Below are 15,511 nucleotides of genomic sequence, written 5' to 3' on the forward strand. Positions count from 1 at the left end.
TAACATAATATTTTCAAAGTTCCAGTCTTTGTTATTCTTGAATTCTATTAATGTCTTTTTATATGTTTTTATAAAAATAGTACATGTTTTCTTTCAAGACTAATAAATCATGGATAAAATCTTCCAAATGATGAAATCTTTCAGATTAATACTGTGAATCAGGTTATATTGTGAGTGAAAGGTCAATAGATTGAAATACAGGAGATATAAACCCTAAATCCTAATCCTGATTCTAGACAGAATTAGCTGTTAATTTGGGGGCAAGTCTTGCATGCAGTTGGTTTACAGTATTCTTGTTAGTAAAATGCAAAGGTTAGGCTAGGTAATGTCTAAGCCAGCTCTTATTTTCCATAGATAATGACAGTTATTTTCTTAATCCTATATAACCTATTTTAAAACATTTGCAACTTCAGGGATTAGTTAACAAAGTTCAACAGATTTTCTAGACAAAAAAAATGATAGTCTTATTTTAGCAACAAAAATGTGAAGTTATACCTATCCTTCTCAAACTATTACAAAAAATTGAAGAGTAGGCAACCTCCAAAATTCATTCTACAAGGCCACCATTACCCTGATACCAAAACCAAACATAGAAAACTAACGGCCAATGTCTTTGAGGAATATAAATGCAAGAATCCTAAATGAAATATACAAACTGAATCCAACAATACAGAGAAAGGATCACACACCGTGATCAAGTGGAATTTATTCCAAGGTCACAAGGATTGTTCAACACACACAAATAAGTGTGTCACCTCAGTAACAAAAGGAAGGACAAAAATCAAAAATCACACAACCATCTCAATAGATGCAGAAAAAGCATTTGACAAAATTCAACATCCAATTATGATAAAAATTCTCATCAAAGTGAGCATAGAAGGGACATATCTCAACATAACAAAGACTATTTATGACAAACTGACAGGCAACATAATACTCAATGGTGAAAAGTTGAAAGCCTTCCTGCTAAATTTAGGAACAAGACAAGGATGCCCACTCTCAACACTTCTATTTAACATAGTATTGGAAGTCCTAAAAACAGAAATCAGACAAGAAAGAGATAAAATGTATCCAGATTAGAAGAAAAGAGATAAAACTGTCATTATTTTCAGATGGCTTGATACTCTATATAGAGAACCATAAAGTGTCCACCCTAGACCTAATAAATGATTTCAGGAAAGTTGTAGGATTCAAGATTAATATACAGAAATCTGTTTCATTTCTATACACTAATAATTATATATCAGAAAGATAATTTTTTAAAAATTCTATTTAAAATTGCATCAAAAAATACCTAAGGGTGCTTCCCTGGTGATGTAGTAGTTGAGAGTCCACCTGCCAATGCAGGGGACACAGGTTCATGCCCTGGTCTGGGAAGATCCCACATGCCACAGAGCGGCTGGGCCGGTGAGCCATGGCCACTGAGCCTGCACATCTGGAGCCTGTGTTCCACAATGGGAGAGGCCACAACAGTGAGAGGCCCACATACTGCAAAAACAAACAAAAAAACCTTAAGAAGAAACTTAACAAAGGAGGTGAAACAACTATATGCTGAAAACTATAAAACATTGATGAAGAAAATTAAAAATGATTCAAAGAAATTGAAAGATATTCCATGTTCTTGGATTGAATGAATAAATATTATTAAAATGGGCATACTACTGGAAGTAATCTAAGTATCTCATGCAATCTTTATCAAAATATTCAGGATATTTTTCACAGAACTGGAACAAATAATCCTAAAATATATGTGGAAAAATAAAAGACCCTGAATTGCCAAAGCATTCCTGTCTGAGAAAAAAGAACAAGCTGGAAGTATAACCCTCTCAGACTTCAGACCATACTACAAAGCTACAGTAATCAAAACAAGTGTGGTATTGACTCAATAACAGACACATAGATAAAAAGAACTGAATAGAGCCCAGAAATAAACCCATGCACCTTTGATCAATTAATCTATGACAAAAGAGACAAGAATGCACAATGGAGAAAAGACAGTCTCTTCAACAAATTGTGCTGGGGAAACAGGACAACCACAGTAAAACAATGAGATTAGAAAAATTCCTTCACACAATATAATATGCAAAGTTAAACTCAAAACAGTGTAAAGACCCAAATGTGAGACCTGAAACAATAAAACTCCTAGAAGAGAACCTTGGTAAAATATTATTTGACATAAATAGTAGCAATGTTTTCTTGGATTAGCCCTCTAAGGCAAAATAAATACAAGAAAAAAATAAATGAATGGAACCTAAAGAAACTTAAAACCTTTTGCACAGGAAGGGAAATCATTAACAAAATGAAAAGATAACCTATTGAATCGGAGAAAATATTTGCAAACGATGTGACCAACAAGGAGTTAATATTTGAAATGTACAAACAGTTCATACAACTTAATATCAAAAGGACAAACAATCCAATCCATAATTGGCCAGAAGACTTGAATAGACACTTTTCCAAAGAAGACACACAGATGGCTAACAAGCACATGGAAGATTCTCAATATGCCTAATTATTAGAGAACTGCAAATCAAAATCACAATGAGGTATTACCTTATACCTGTCAGGCTGGCTATCATCAAAAAGTCTACAAATAAAAAATTTTAGAGAGGATGTAGAGAAAAGAGAATACTCATATACTGTGGGTAAGGTTGTAAATTGGTGCAGCCATTATGGAAAACTGTGTGGAGGTTCCTTATAAACCTAAAAATAGAACTATCATGTTATTCCAGGGTATATATCCAGAAAAAAATAAAAACCTTAACTTGAAAAGATATATCCACTCCAATTGTCATATCAGCATGATTTACAATAGCCAAGACATGGAAGCAAAACAAGTGCCCATCCACAGATAACTGGACTAAAAAGTGGTATACGTATACAATGGAATATTAGTCAGCCATAAAAAAGAATGAAATACTGCCATTTGCATCAATGTAGATGGACTTAGAGAATATTATGTTTAGTGAAATAAGTCAGAGAAAGACAAAACTATATGATATCACATATATGGGATCTAAAAATAGTACGAATATATGCATATACAAAACAAAAAGATACTCACAGACATAGGGAACAAACCTGTGGTTATCAAAGGAGAGATGCAGAGGGGAAGGAACGAATTAGGGTTATGGTGTTAACAGATACAAACTACTATACATAAAATAGATAAACAACAAGGATTTTCTCTATAGCACAGGGAATTACACCTTACATTTTTTAATAACTGATAATAGAATATAGTCTGCAAAAATACTGAATCACTATGCTGTCCACCTGAAACTAATACAACATTGTAAATCAACTCTACTTAAATTAAAAAATTTTTATAAGGCTTCCCTGGTGACACAGTGGTTGAGAGTCCGCCTGCCGATGCAGGGGACACGGGTTCGTGTCCTGGTCCAGGAGGATCCCACATGCCGCGGAGCGGCTGGGACCGTGAGCCATGGTTACTGAGCCTGTGCATCTGGAGCCTGTTCTCCACAATGGGAGAGACCACAACAGTGAGAGGCCCATGTACAGCCAAAAAAAAAAAAATTGTTTATAGTCACACATTTACCCATAAATAGATTATACATATTTTTTAAAATGTTTTACATTTAGAATGCAGCTTATTGTAAGAAAAATTACAAACTTCTCCCATAAGAGCTAATGCTTGAGGGTTATTAATAACAGCATTCTTACCTGTAGGGCATGCTACTGCTGAGGTGACAATCTCATTACATCAGATAAGTCAATTCTAAGGCAAGAGTTTACTAAGAAAATGGAGATTGAAGAATAATTTTGAAGATTTCCTAGGTGACCCTTGAATTTCTGAGAAAGGTTTTTTTTTTTTTAATCCCAAGATGAGAAATGATTGACTATACAAGAGCTACTAAACTTTTATAACACACGTCATTTAATATATCATTCAGTTCAGTCCAGTTAGTTTACCAATATTTGTTTAATACCCATGCAAAACCTTGAATTACGGTAGGTATTTGGAACATGCAAATTATGCATATATATTACAGTGAGAGATAGGAACCAGATTTGGAGGCAGTTTGTATTAAATTTTAGCTCTGTCATCATTAGCTGTGTGACCTTAGGTGACTGACTATGTTTTCTTATCTTTAAAGTAGGGTTAATACTAATACTTACTTCATAGTGTTGCTATGAGCAGTAAATTTGTTAAAATGCATATAAAACATTAAAAACACTTTTATCACATAGTAAGATTTTTAAAAGCATTAACTAACATTATAATTTATACATGATTCTTCTCTCTTGGACTTATTTGCCATCTATTGAGAGGGATATATGCATTTAATATTATAAAAGTGTTGTTAAATTAAATTTATATACATTAGTAAACTGCTCTACACCTAAACTATATTAAAAATTCAAGGATGCAGTTACTCAAACAGCTATCTTTAAATTATTTTATAATTTTATAAATCCTTTTTAAGCACTTATGAACTGTTCTTTATTACTTAGTATTCTTTCAAGAAGAGTTTATAGTTTAAAACTGTACTGTTAAGTATCTTATACCACAATTAAATAACCTTGTTTCTGCTTTCTTCATGCTGATCTTCATTGCTTTAAGGTCACATCTTATCACTAGCATGCCTCAGTAAAAGTGTTTGGTTCATAAGTCATTTTCCCAAGGAAGCAAAAGAGATCATTTATTTGTCTATGACTTATTGCTCTATATAGAGCAGGAATCCAAGCGATATACTCTATGCCCTTAACATCAATTTGCAATAACTGAAAATGCTTTTAATTGCAATTTAAATTGCCTTTTATAAATTAAGTAAAATCAGCAAAATGATAGCATTCTAACCCATCTCTACATATTAATCTGAAATTTCTATTGAAAACAATTAGCAATGTAATTTAATATGAGGATATTGAAAATATATTGAACATAGAATTATTGGATACCAATATACTCCTCCACTGGACACAGAAGTGCTAGAGTTTACAGTAGTAAGATAACTAAGATATGCATAAAATTTACATACCACAGTTATATTCTTATTTGACCCTGAAAACAAAACTATAGATTAGAAATTAGTATTATAATTCCATTTTACATAACAAGTTCATGGTCAAAATGATTTTGATTTGTCAGTGGCTGTAAGCCTGCCAATTGCAAAGACTTAACTCAATTTTTTGACACCATTTTGAATATCTTCACTACATTAATAGTTCTCAAACTTGGTGCCAATTATAATCATTTCATGAGCAAAAAACCCTAAAGAACAAAAAACCTCTTGTCTGCGTCACTGCTAGATTAGTTGAAGTGCAATCTGAGAGTATTGGTAGTAAAAACAAACCATAATTAAACACTTTTCTAATTCTAATGTGTCAGTCAGTTTTGAAAAAACAGTGTACTTACAGTTAGATTTTCCAATAAATCTTGCTGACTGAAAGTCATTGGGGGCTGGGATAGAGGAGGAGTATGCTAATATGTAGAACAAACCTCTTATGCACACTGACATATTTAAGCATAGATCATAGCTAAGGACTCTGTCACAAGTGGGAGAGGAGAACAAAAGAAGTGTGCTTGTCCTGAGGGGAGCAAAAATATGTGTGTCTCTAAGAAAAAGATATCTTACTAGGGTGGTGGTTGTACTTGGCAAACAGTTATTCTTTCAAATATTAATACATTGTCCTTGAATGATTAATTTTTGTCACCATTACTTGAGGGTTCTGACTTTTCCATCATCTGCTCTTTATATTCTACCTTGTATTTCCATTACTCTCTTCATTTTTCTTTGCAATTTTTCAAATGAATTCCCTGTTTTCAATTTTATAGCATCAGCTTGTCCATGTTTAAAATACTCTGTAAAGAGTCTTGAAATCTTAGGGGAAAACATGTAAGAGCAGTCTAATCAATCAATCACAGAATGCAGAGCAGTGTTGGGATGCCATACTTGGAGTGTCAGTAACAGCCCTGAGCACTCATTTGCCCAGACTGCGGTTTTTCAAGAAAAATGTAAGACAGGTAATCCATTTTATGAAGGCCACTACAAGTTCCCTGCTACACCATTGCTAGCCAGTAAAGAATTCCTTTTTTTTTCCCAGAAAGCATTTGTTTATATTCCTCTGCATGTTTTTACAAACACTTTGGTCTAGAATAGCATAAGTGATTTTGCTTTGAGACATATTAGAATTTCAAATCTTAATGTTTATCCACTCCTATTCTTTAATTGGGTGGTTTCATTCTTTCCTGAATGTGCTTGCATCAATTAACTTTAATCAACTAAGAAAATCTTTGCTGATTATTTTGGGAAAATTAGGATAGTTCCACTAGGTCTCTAGTCTATCCAAAGTAATTTGGCCTGTGTAGGTCAACAATATTTGATGTGGAAGCTTTTGAGTTTACTGAGGTGCTAAAATTGTAACAAACAAAGTTGTCTGGTTTAGGATGGTTAGTAAATAATATCACTAACAATACCGAAAATAACAACTGTATTTCTGTGGCATTGTTTAGAAATCTTTGCTTATTGAGGAGAAAAAATATTTGTATCGTAACTTTTTTTCATACAGTCGTCTCTTAAAAGAGTAATATACTTAGTTAAACAAAGAATGATCAAGTTCCTCTGGATTTTCAATGACAATTTTATTTCACTATGAAGTTTCTTTAAAAATCTTTCTCCTATTATTGAATGTTTGAGGGATTTTGGTTGCTTGATATTTGTTTCCTTTTGTTTTGCTTTTTCATTGTTAGTGTTACTCTTTCTGTAATGTTCACTTGCCCTAAATTAACTTGCATTACATTTATATCCTGGGACATTATTTTGATTAATTTTCTAAATTTTACTTCAGACTTCCCCTGTTGAAAGTTTCACATGTATAGAGACGATGAATATTGGATTACTAGTAAAACTCTTGGAGAAGAAAGGTAGAGAAAATCACTTAAAAATACAAGAATGGGGTTTCCCTGGTGGCACAGTGGTTGAGAGTCTGCCTGCTGATGCAGGGGACGTGGGTTTGTGCCCCGGTCCTGGAAGATCCCACATGCTGTGGAGCGGCTGGGCCCGTGAGCCATGGCCACGGAGCCTGTGCATCCAGAGCCTGTGCTCCGTAACGGGGGAGGCCACAGCAGTGAGAGGTCCGTGTACCACAAAGGAAAAAAAAGAAGAAGAAATAAAAATACAAGAATGGTACACTCTCTATGCTTAAATGAAAATTCAATCCTGGACCCTACAATATATTATATCAGAGAGCAAAAGGACATTCTTACAAAATAAGCTATATCATCATTCACCTGCTAAATGCTACATTGGTTTTGAGGGATGTACATCTAGCCATCAGTCTAACTAATAATCTTTGTTGTTACAGATTATGATATGGCAACCAGAAAATGGTTGGGAAAGAACAGTATCTGACTTCTATTTCTGAAAAAGTTTGTAATGTTTCCATATAAGTGTATTGAATTTAGATGCACCTGCTTTTTTTTTTTTTTTTTTTTTTTTTTTTGCCATACGCGGGCCTCTCACTGCTGCAGCCTCTCCCGCTGCGGAGCACAGGTTCTTGATGCGCAGGCCCAGCGGCCATGGCCCACAGGTCCAGCCGCTCCACAGCATGCGGGATCCTCCAGGACCAGGGCACAAACCCCCGTCCCCTGCATCGGCAGGCAGACTCCCAACCACTGCGCCACCAGGGAAGCCTGATGCACATGCTTTTGATTATGATTAACAGTATATGATAGCTTTCAAAAGTAAATATAACTAAATATATCTTACAGTACATTTCCAACATTAAATGTTAAAATTTAAGTCTATATTCCTGTTCACATTAATTGAAGACAGATAGACAGAGCCCCCATTTTCTTTCTGGAAATTTCACCTCTAGTAATTCAAATCTCATTTAGCAAATAACTTACAGTAGCTCTCATATCTATCATTAAGTATCCAATTCTGATTTCAATGGAATATCTGCCTAGAGAAGAAGTACAGAATAGACCCCACTAATGACATATATTTCTCAAGATAACTTTTCTGTAGGCTGAGGTTTAGAAAATAAAACTCAATTTTGTAACTTGTTTGCATCAGGTATTTTATTTTTAATAAAGTTTTCTCCTCATTATGTAAATGTAAAAATATGTAATAACTGTCAGTCAGAATATGATATTATGTATTCGAGATGATTGAGGAGAGTGCTCACCCCACACTGCCCCTGGCCAACATTTTGGGGGATGGGAATGGTACCCAAAAAAGAAAAATTTCTGTATTACACTGAGTTAGGAATATAGAGCATATGGAGCTCTTCCTTGGATATGAGCCATTAGCTTTTCAAACTGCCAATTTTCAACAAAGATGTACACTAATGATCACAACTTTTTAATATATGGATAATATCCCTGATTCACAGGAATATATGTACATGTTAGAGTTTCCTTATGTTATCATTTATGAAGTTTACATATATTAAAATATAGATAAGCCAAATTACCTGAATTTGAATTTTAAAATACATACTTATATTTTAAAACATGATTCCAGTCAAGTTCCAGCTTTATTAAGTGATACATATTTCAAAATCAGTGTATGTTATTTCAGTGAATCCCATACTTTAACTAACTTCCAACATCTCAAAGGTTATTTTGTTATAATAGCATATTTGGCGGCTAGAGCTGAATTTTTTCAGGTTGATCTAATTACCTGCAGATATTTCACAGTTCTACATGCCACATTTTTTTAAAGTCTTAAAAATTTATGAAATGTTGTATAGGTACTGCATTGCTATTTCCTATGTCTTCCATAACAAAGTACTCAAATCTGGATCAGATAAAACAACATAAATTTATTTTTTCACAGTTCTAGAGGCTAGAAGTCTGAACCAAGGTATTGGCAGGGCCATGCTGTCACTATCAGCTCTAGGGGAAAAATTTTCCTTACCTTTTACAGCTTCGAGTATTTGCTGGCAATCCTTGGAATTCCTTGACTTGTAGATACATCACACCAGTCACTTTGCCATCTGCTCCCTGTGTATCTCCACATAGTCTTCCTTCTGTGCACACCCATCTATCTGCCCAAATTTCTTCTTTTAGTAGGAGTTCAGGTCATATTGGATTAGAACCCGTCCTAATGATCTCATTTTAACTTGATAAAAACGCCATTTTCAAATAAGATTACATTCTGAAGTAATGGGGTTAAGACTTCAGCACATCATTTTGGAGGGACACAATTCATAGCAGCTGTCTAAGCTAACATGAATGCAAAAAATAGTATATTAATTCTCCTTGACAAGTTTTACAATACCTTGAAAATTTTTAAAAATCTAAATTTATCTTTTATTTTTGGATAATTGTCACCCAAAATTATTTCTCAAAATTCAATGCTTTCATTGACTTAATATTCATCAGTGATCTTTTTGGTGTTATTTATATTAAGGAGCTGGTTTTACCTGGCACTAGTTTTTATTTTAAAAAATTATAACAGATTCCTTTTACCCAGAGTTGACTATGCCTGTGGAGAAAAGCTTTGAAATTATCCTGGTCCTTAACAATGACGTAGGCACATGTTTCTATCTACTGGGGACTGTGCCACATGGTATGAAATTGGAGGAAACAAGGAGGCCATTTCAGAAAGAAGGAAGCTGTCTAAAACATATTCATCCCTTTCACTTTATTGACTTATTTCAAATTCAGTCTTCTTTTTTTTTTTGAGTATTAACATGTTTCACTAATACATTACTTAACATCTGTGTTTCTTTTGCTCCTTAAGTATATTTCCTAGTCTTTATTAACCCTGAAAAATAAAACATTATACTGAATAAGATGTACCCAAAATAGATAACAGAAAGAGGAAAAAGTGAAGATCCACAACATAATTAAATTGAGTAAAAAGTTAAAAGTTGTGATTAAGTTGAATTATATTTTCAATATATGTATATACTCATATTTTTGCTAAAAAAGGAACATAAACCCCTCAAAGAGGACATTTGTTAGGACTCCATATTGTGCTAGAGGGTTTAGATATGAATATAGAATGAGATTTTGCATCCTAAATTGAGTTCACATTTCAATAATCAGACATTCCTAAAGACAAATAATTATACTGTATTTGTGAGAAATTCTATATTTAATATATTAAAAATATACTCTGAGTTTAAGTACTGAGGTAACAGTTATCACAGATTCAGTTATAAATATCCAGTGAAAAATGTCTGAACCTCCAAAAATGTGTGATCTGCAGATAGTAGTTTCAACAATACAATTCCTTAAGGTTGATTGGTAGACTGATAGTTCATTTCAATTATATAAACCAAAAATTGCTTATGGAATATAAAAATGATTTTCCTTTGGTGACAATGATTTTGAAATGTATGTACTACACAGTCATAATTGTATAGTGTTTACATTGATAATTCAATTCTTTAATGCTTTCTATCACAATTATATGAATTTACACTTTAAAGTTGTTATGACATCGATACTTAATTTCCTTTTAACATATTTACATTATTGTTCTCTATCATGCCAGGAATCTAGAAATTGACATCTTCACAATAACTATAAGGAAGTCCAAAGATTTATCTTCTGAAATATGACATTGTAAATTTTCTCTGGTTCTTAGGGTAAGGGGGGAAACTACATAATGTTGTTCAACATAATATAGTAATGTTCTAATATATGGAAAAATCACATCGTGATGCAATCTGTCAGTCTTTTTTGGCTTCCACACTGCAGCAAGATTGATTTTTAGTGCTTTATATAGCCTCATCTTTACTTCCTTATTGCCATATGTTTCTACCTCTTTACTTTTAATCAGTCTCACCACACTGTCTGCAAAATCAAAATTCAAATTGTTTCATAACTATTCAAGCATAGAGCTTTTTATGTTCCTTAACTATGAAATTCTCTCTGATTCTTTACAGTAAGGACAGGTGACTTTCTATTGAAAAAATAAGCTCCTGCCTATGTTTTTGATTTTTTTGTAAAAATTAAATTGACATATTTTGTTAGTTGACACATATTGATTTGCTATCAAATTATATATCCATGATGTGCAACACTTCTTTTAAACTCTTTATTATAAACTAATATACAAGCATCACTCTACGTCAAAGTTTATTTTATGAGACTGCTAAATAAAACACTACAAAAAGAGAATATTTTTAAAGGAAAAAACTAGTTTAAAAAAGCCCAGAGGGTCACATGGAAGAGATTAGGGAAATAAAAAGACAAAGTAATCCAAACTTATTCTTTTTATGTTATGAAGTAGGTATATGGAAATACTGTTAACACAATATAAGCAACAAAATGGCTTGATCAAACAAAATTTTGGAATCATCTTTTTACTGTATCTATAGTACTCTTTGGAACAGATGAAACAACTTAACATCACTTTGATTTGCATTTGTGTATGTGGGCATATTAGTGTGTGTGTGTGTCTGTATGTGTATGTGTGTACACCAGAAGAATACACTATGGAGCATATGGACATAGTGTAGCCTATATTAACACCAGGGCCTGAAAGTTCCTAGAGCATTTACTGTGAGTGTGTATTTTTTTTTAAAAGAACATTATATATTGATTAAGAGGAAAAACTATTACTTAATATGAGGACATAATTAAATGGTGCAGTTATATATCTGATGTAAGACTGATCAAAAAGTGAGCAGAATATTCATGACTGGTCTCTGTGACTGCTTTTCTCTTTTAGGAGTATGTCATCAGCACTTTTCCATAAAGGGAGAATTTAAGAATGTAAAAACAGAAAAAATACTGCTACCATAGGGAAAAGCCCCTTTCTTGTGTGTACCCTGCCACATCACCCAAGAAAAAAAATGAGTGAATGCTTTATTTTCAAATAACATATTATAGAGTACAAATTTATTTACAATGTTTAAATACTAAAACATTTTAAATTCTCCAAATAAATACTAAAGGTTTTTATACAAACCTTCAAGACGGCTAAGTATCAATATTTACCCAATTTTTCTAAAATTCTGTTAAATGACATAAAATATCAGAAAATTTTAACTACAGTAGAAATAATAAATTCCTGCCATTAAAAGTCCATCAATTTTGAAAGAGTTCTGAAAGTAGTTATTTAAAGTAGTTGAATTGATAGAGAAAATAAAGTAGAAAGAACCAGCATAGAAGATATTTTTACCATATGTAAAAGCCTATCTCCTTTATGACACTGTACATCCCGGCAAGGTCAATACATAAAGATAATGACATTTGATTCTGGACTCAACATCAGAGTAGGTGACATACCTGTAGGACTACTGAGTCAGTACTCCATAGCTTTCCAAAATATATGAATGATCTTGTTGATACTGTACCCTTTGTCTACAGGTACAACAAATGGTGTCTTAAGTAAGGTTGAAATATCAAATTAGTTGAATTTATAGTGTAAATATTTTAACTGGAGACAGGGTCAAAATCAATAATTAATATTAAGACTTTGTGTCTAAACACCCATGGTTGATATTTGTTGGCTTGAAGCTAATATGTAGTTATTATTACTATTTAAATTTAATAGTCACCAAAGTTGTTCTTCTACTATAAGTATGCCATGTTTTCAAATAGTACTCTGCCTATAAGAGGTGGCTGTATCAGAAATAACAAAAATTAAAATTTCAAATAATTTTTATTGTTTTGAAATTAGGGCTACATGTCAGAAACTGATTAGTAAGATAAACATTAAGTATCTTCATTGTATTTTAATGAGATAAGATAAGGTTGATTATAGAAATAAGTTCTTGTTGAAGGATAAATTTTATTTCATTATTGACATCAATCATTGAATCAAACATTTTTCTTGGACTGTTTAACTAGAGTTATGAAGAATATTCAAAACATTTATTTACATTATTTTCAGTTTGGAAACATTTAGTACAGTTTCTCTATCGCCAAGTATGGATCCATTTCATGAGTATATGTTCTTGACTAGAGATGAAAAAGGCAGTTAAACTGAAAGATGAATCCAAAAGTCTTTTTCTTTTTCTTTTTTTTTTTTTTTTTTCGGTACGTGGGCCTCTCACTGTTGTGGCCTCTCCTGTTGCGGAGCACAGGCTCTGGACGTGCAGGCTCAGCGGCCATGGCTCACAGGCCCAGCCGCTCCACGGCATGTGGGATCTTCCCGGACCTGGGCACGAACCTGTGTCCCATGCATCAGCAGGCGGGCTCTCAACCACTGCGCCACCAGGCAAGCCCCCAAAAGTCTTTTTAGAGGAACTAATATCTAAGTCTTTTTTCCAGCTTTATTGAGGTATGATTGACAAATAAAAAGTGTATATATTTAGGCTGTATGAAGTGATTTAAGGTGTACAATGTGCTGATTTAATATACATACATATTGTGAAATAACTACCAAGCTCAAGTTGATTATCTATCTTATAATTGAAAGTTTGTACCCTTTGACAAACGTCTCCCCAATTTCGCCACTTCTCAGACTTTCACAGCACCATCTTATTCTCTGGATCTATGCCAATTTTTGAAAGAAGACAGTAAGAAAAAGATAAAAAGAATACATGAGCATGAGTTTTCTTCCCGACTTTCCAACCTTTTTAAAAGTTCCACCACAAGAAGTACATATGGCTGACTCAGAGAACTGGTATGGTAAGAAAATCACACTTAATATTTTAAAATGTAGATTTGTGATTTTGCTCTGACATTAACTACTGAATGGCCTTGTCAAATACAATAGTTCAGTATGTGGAATATAGCAAAAAGGGATGGAAGTGACAAGATATAAGCTATTTGGCCTCAATTCGTTATATGTAAAATGAAGTTTTATTCATGTTGTCCTTTCAGTTCTTTATTCTACCTTGGTGTGTATTGAGTAAAATTGTTAGAAACTACCTGGCTTTCGACTCATACATTTTGCTCAGTTATTGAATTGAATGCATTTGATGGTAAGGAGGAGTCATTTTTGCTCTGAATTTTTAAAATTTGTCTTCTTTCTTAGCAGCTTTATTAAGGAATGCATAGTATACAATAAGCTGCACATACATAAAATGTATAGTTTTATACATTTGGATCAATAAAATTATCACTACAATCAAAATATATCTCTCCCATCCAACTTTCCCCATTCCCTCCACCAGGTAAACACTGTTGCTTAGATTAGTTTGCATTTTCTAGAATTTTATATAAATGGAATAATATAGTATGTGCTTTAAAAAATTTGGGGGACTTCTTTTATTCAGCATAATTATTTTGAGATTTCTACTTCTTGTTGGTTGTATCAATAGTTTATTTTTTATTATTATTTTGAGTTGCATTTTATGGTATGAATACCTATAATTATTTATCCATTCTTCAATTGATGGATATTTATGTTGTTTACCATTTGCAGCAATTAGCAAAAAAAAAAAAAAGTGCCATGTTCGTTGGTGTACAAGTCTTTGTGTGGGTATATACTTTTATTTCTCTTGAGCAAATACGTAGGATAGATCTAGGATGGATGATTCACATGTAAGTGCTTTTAATTTTTAAGAGAGGGTCAAATTGTTTTCCAAAGTGGTTGTACTGTTTCTATGCCCAGCAATAGTTCAAGTTTCTGTTCTTCTAAATCTTCACCAAAATTTGGCATGATCAGGCTTTTAAATTTTAACCATTCCAACATAAGAATAGTAGTATCTCATTGTGGCTTCAATTTGTATTTTCTTAGAAAATAATAATATTGAACATCTTGTCATGTGTTTATTTGCTAGCCCTATATTTTCTTTGATAAACATGTTATCTCCTTAAATATATTGTATATCTTTTAAAACTCAGTTGTTTTCATATTTTTGAATTTTGAGACTTTAAATATTCTACAAATAGATACCTTATTGAATATTTGTTTTGCAAATACTTTTTCCCATTCTATGGATTGCATTTTAATTCTATTACTTCCTTCCAAAGAGAATTCATTTTAATTTTGATGAAGTCTAACTTATCAATTTGTCAATTTTTTGATGGACCCAGATTTTGGTGTCATATTTAAGAAATCTTTATATAGCTCAAAGTCATAAAGGTTTTCTGTGTTTTCTGACAGAGCTTTTATTGTTTCAGGTTTCACATTTTAGTCTATGATTCATTTTTAATTAATTTAGTTTAACTTCTGTGACATTGATTCAAGTTTATTTTTTGCATATTGATATGTTATGATTTCAGCATCATTTATTGAAAGGACTTTTCTTTTCCACTCAGTTATCTTACAGACTTTCTGAAGAAAGTCAGTTGTCCATTTACATTGGACCTATTTCTGCACTGTTCCAACATTAGATATATAAACATTTAGGATCACTGTCTTTTTGACAAATTGACTCTTTTTATCTATAAAGTGAATTTCTTGATCCCTATTAATATTATTTGCCCTGAAATCTACTTTGATATTAATATAGTCTCTCTAGCTTTCTTTTGATTAAGGTTAGCTTGGTATTTTTCTATCCTTTGATCTATAATTGGTTTGTGTCTTTATATTTAAAATGAGTTTCTTGTAAGCAACAGAAAGAATCTAGCATTTTTATCTAATCTTGGGGTGTTTGGATCATTTACATCTAATGTGATAATTATATG

This window comes from Mesoplodon densirostris, chromosome 17 (genome assembly GCF_025265405.1).
Source record: "Mesoplodon densirostris isolate mMesDen1 chromosome 17, mMesDen1 primary haplotype, whole genome shotgun sequence".
NCBI lineage: Eukaryota > Metazoa > Chordata > Mammalia > Artiodactyla > Ziphiidae > Mesoplodon > Mesoplodon densirostris.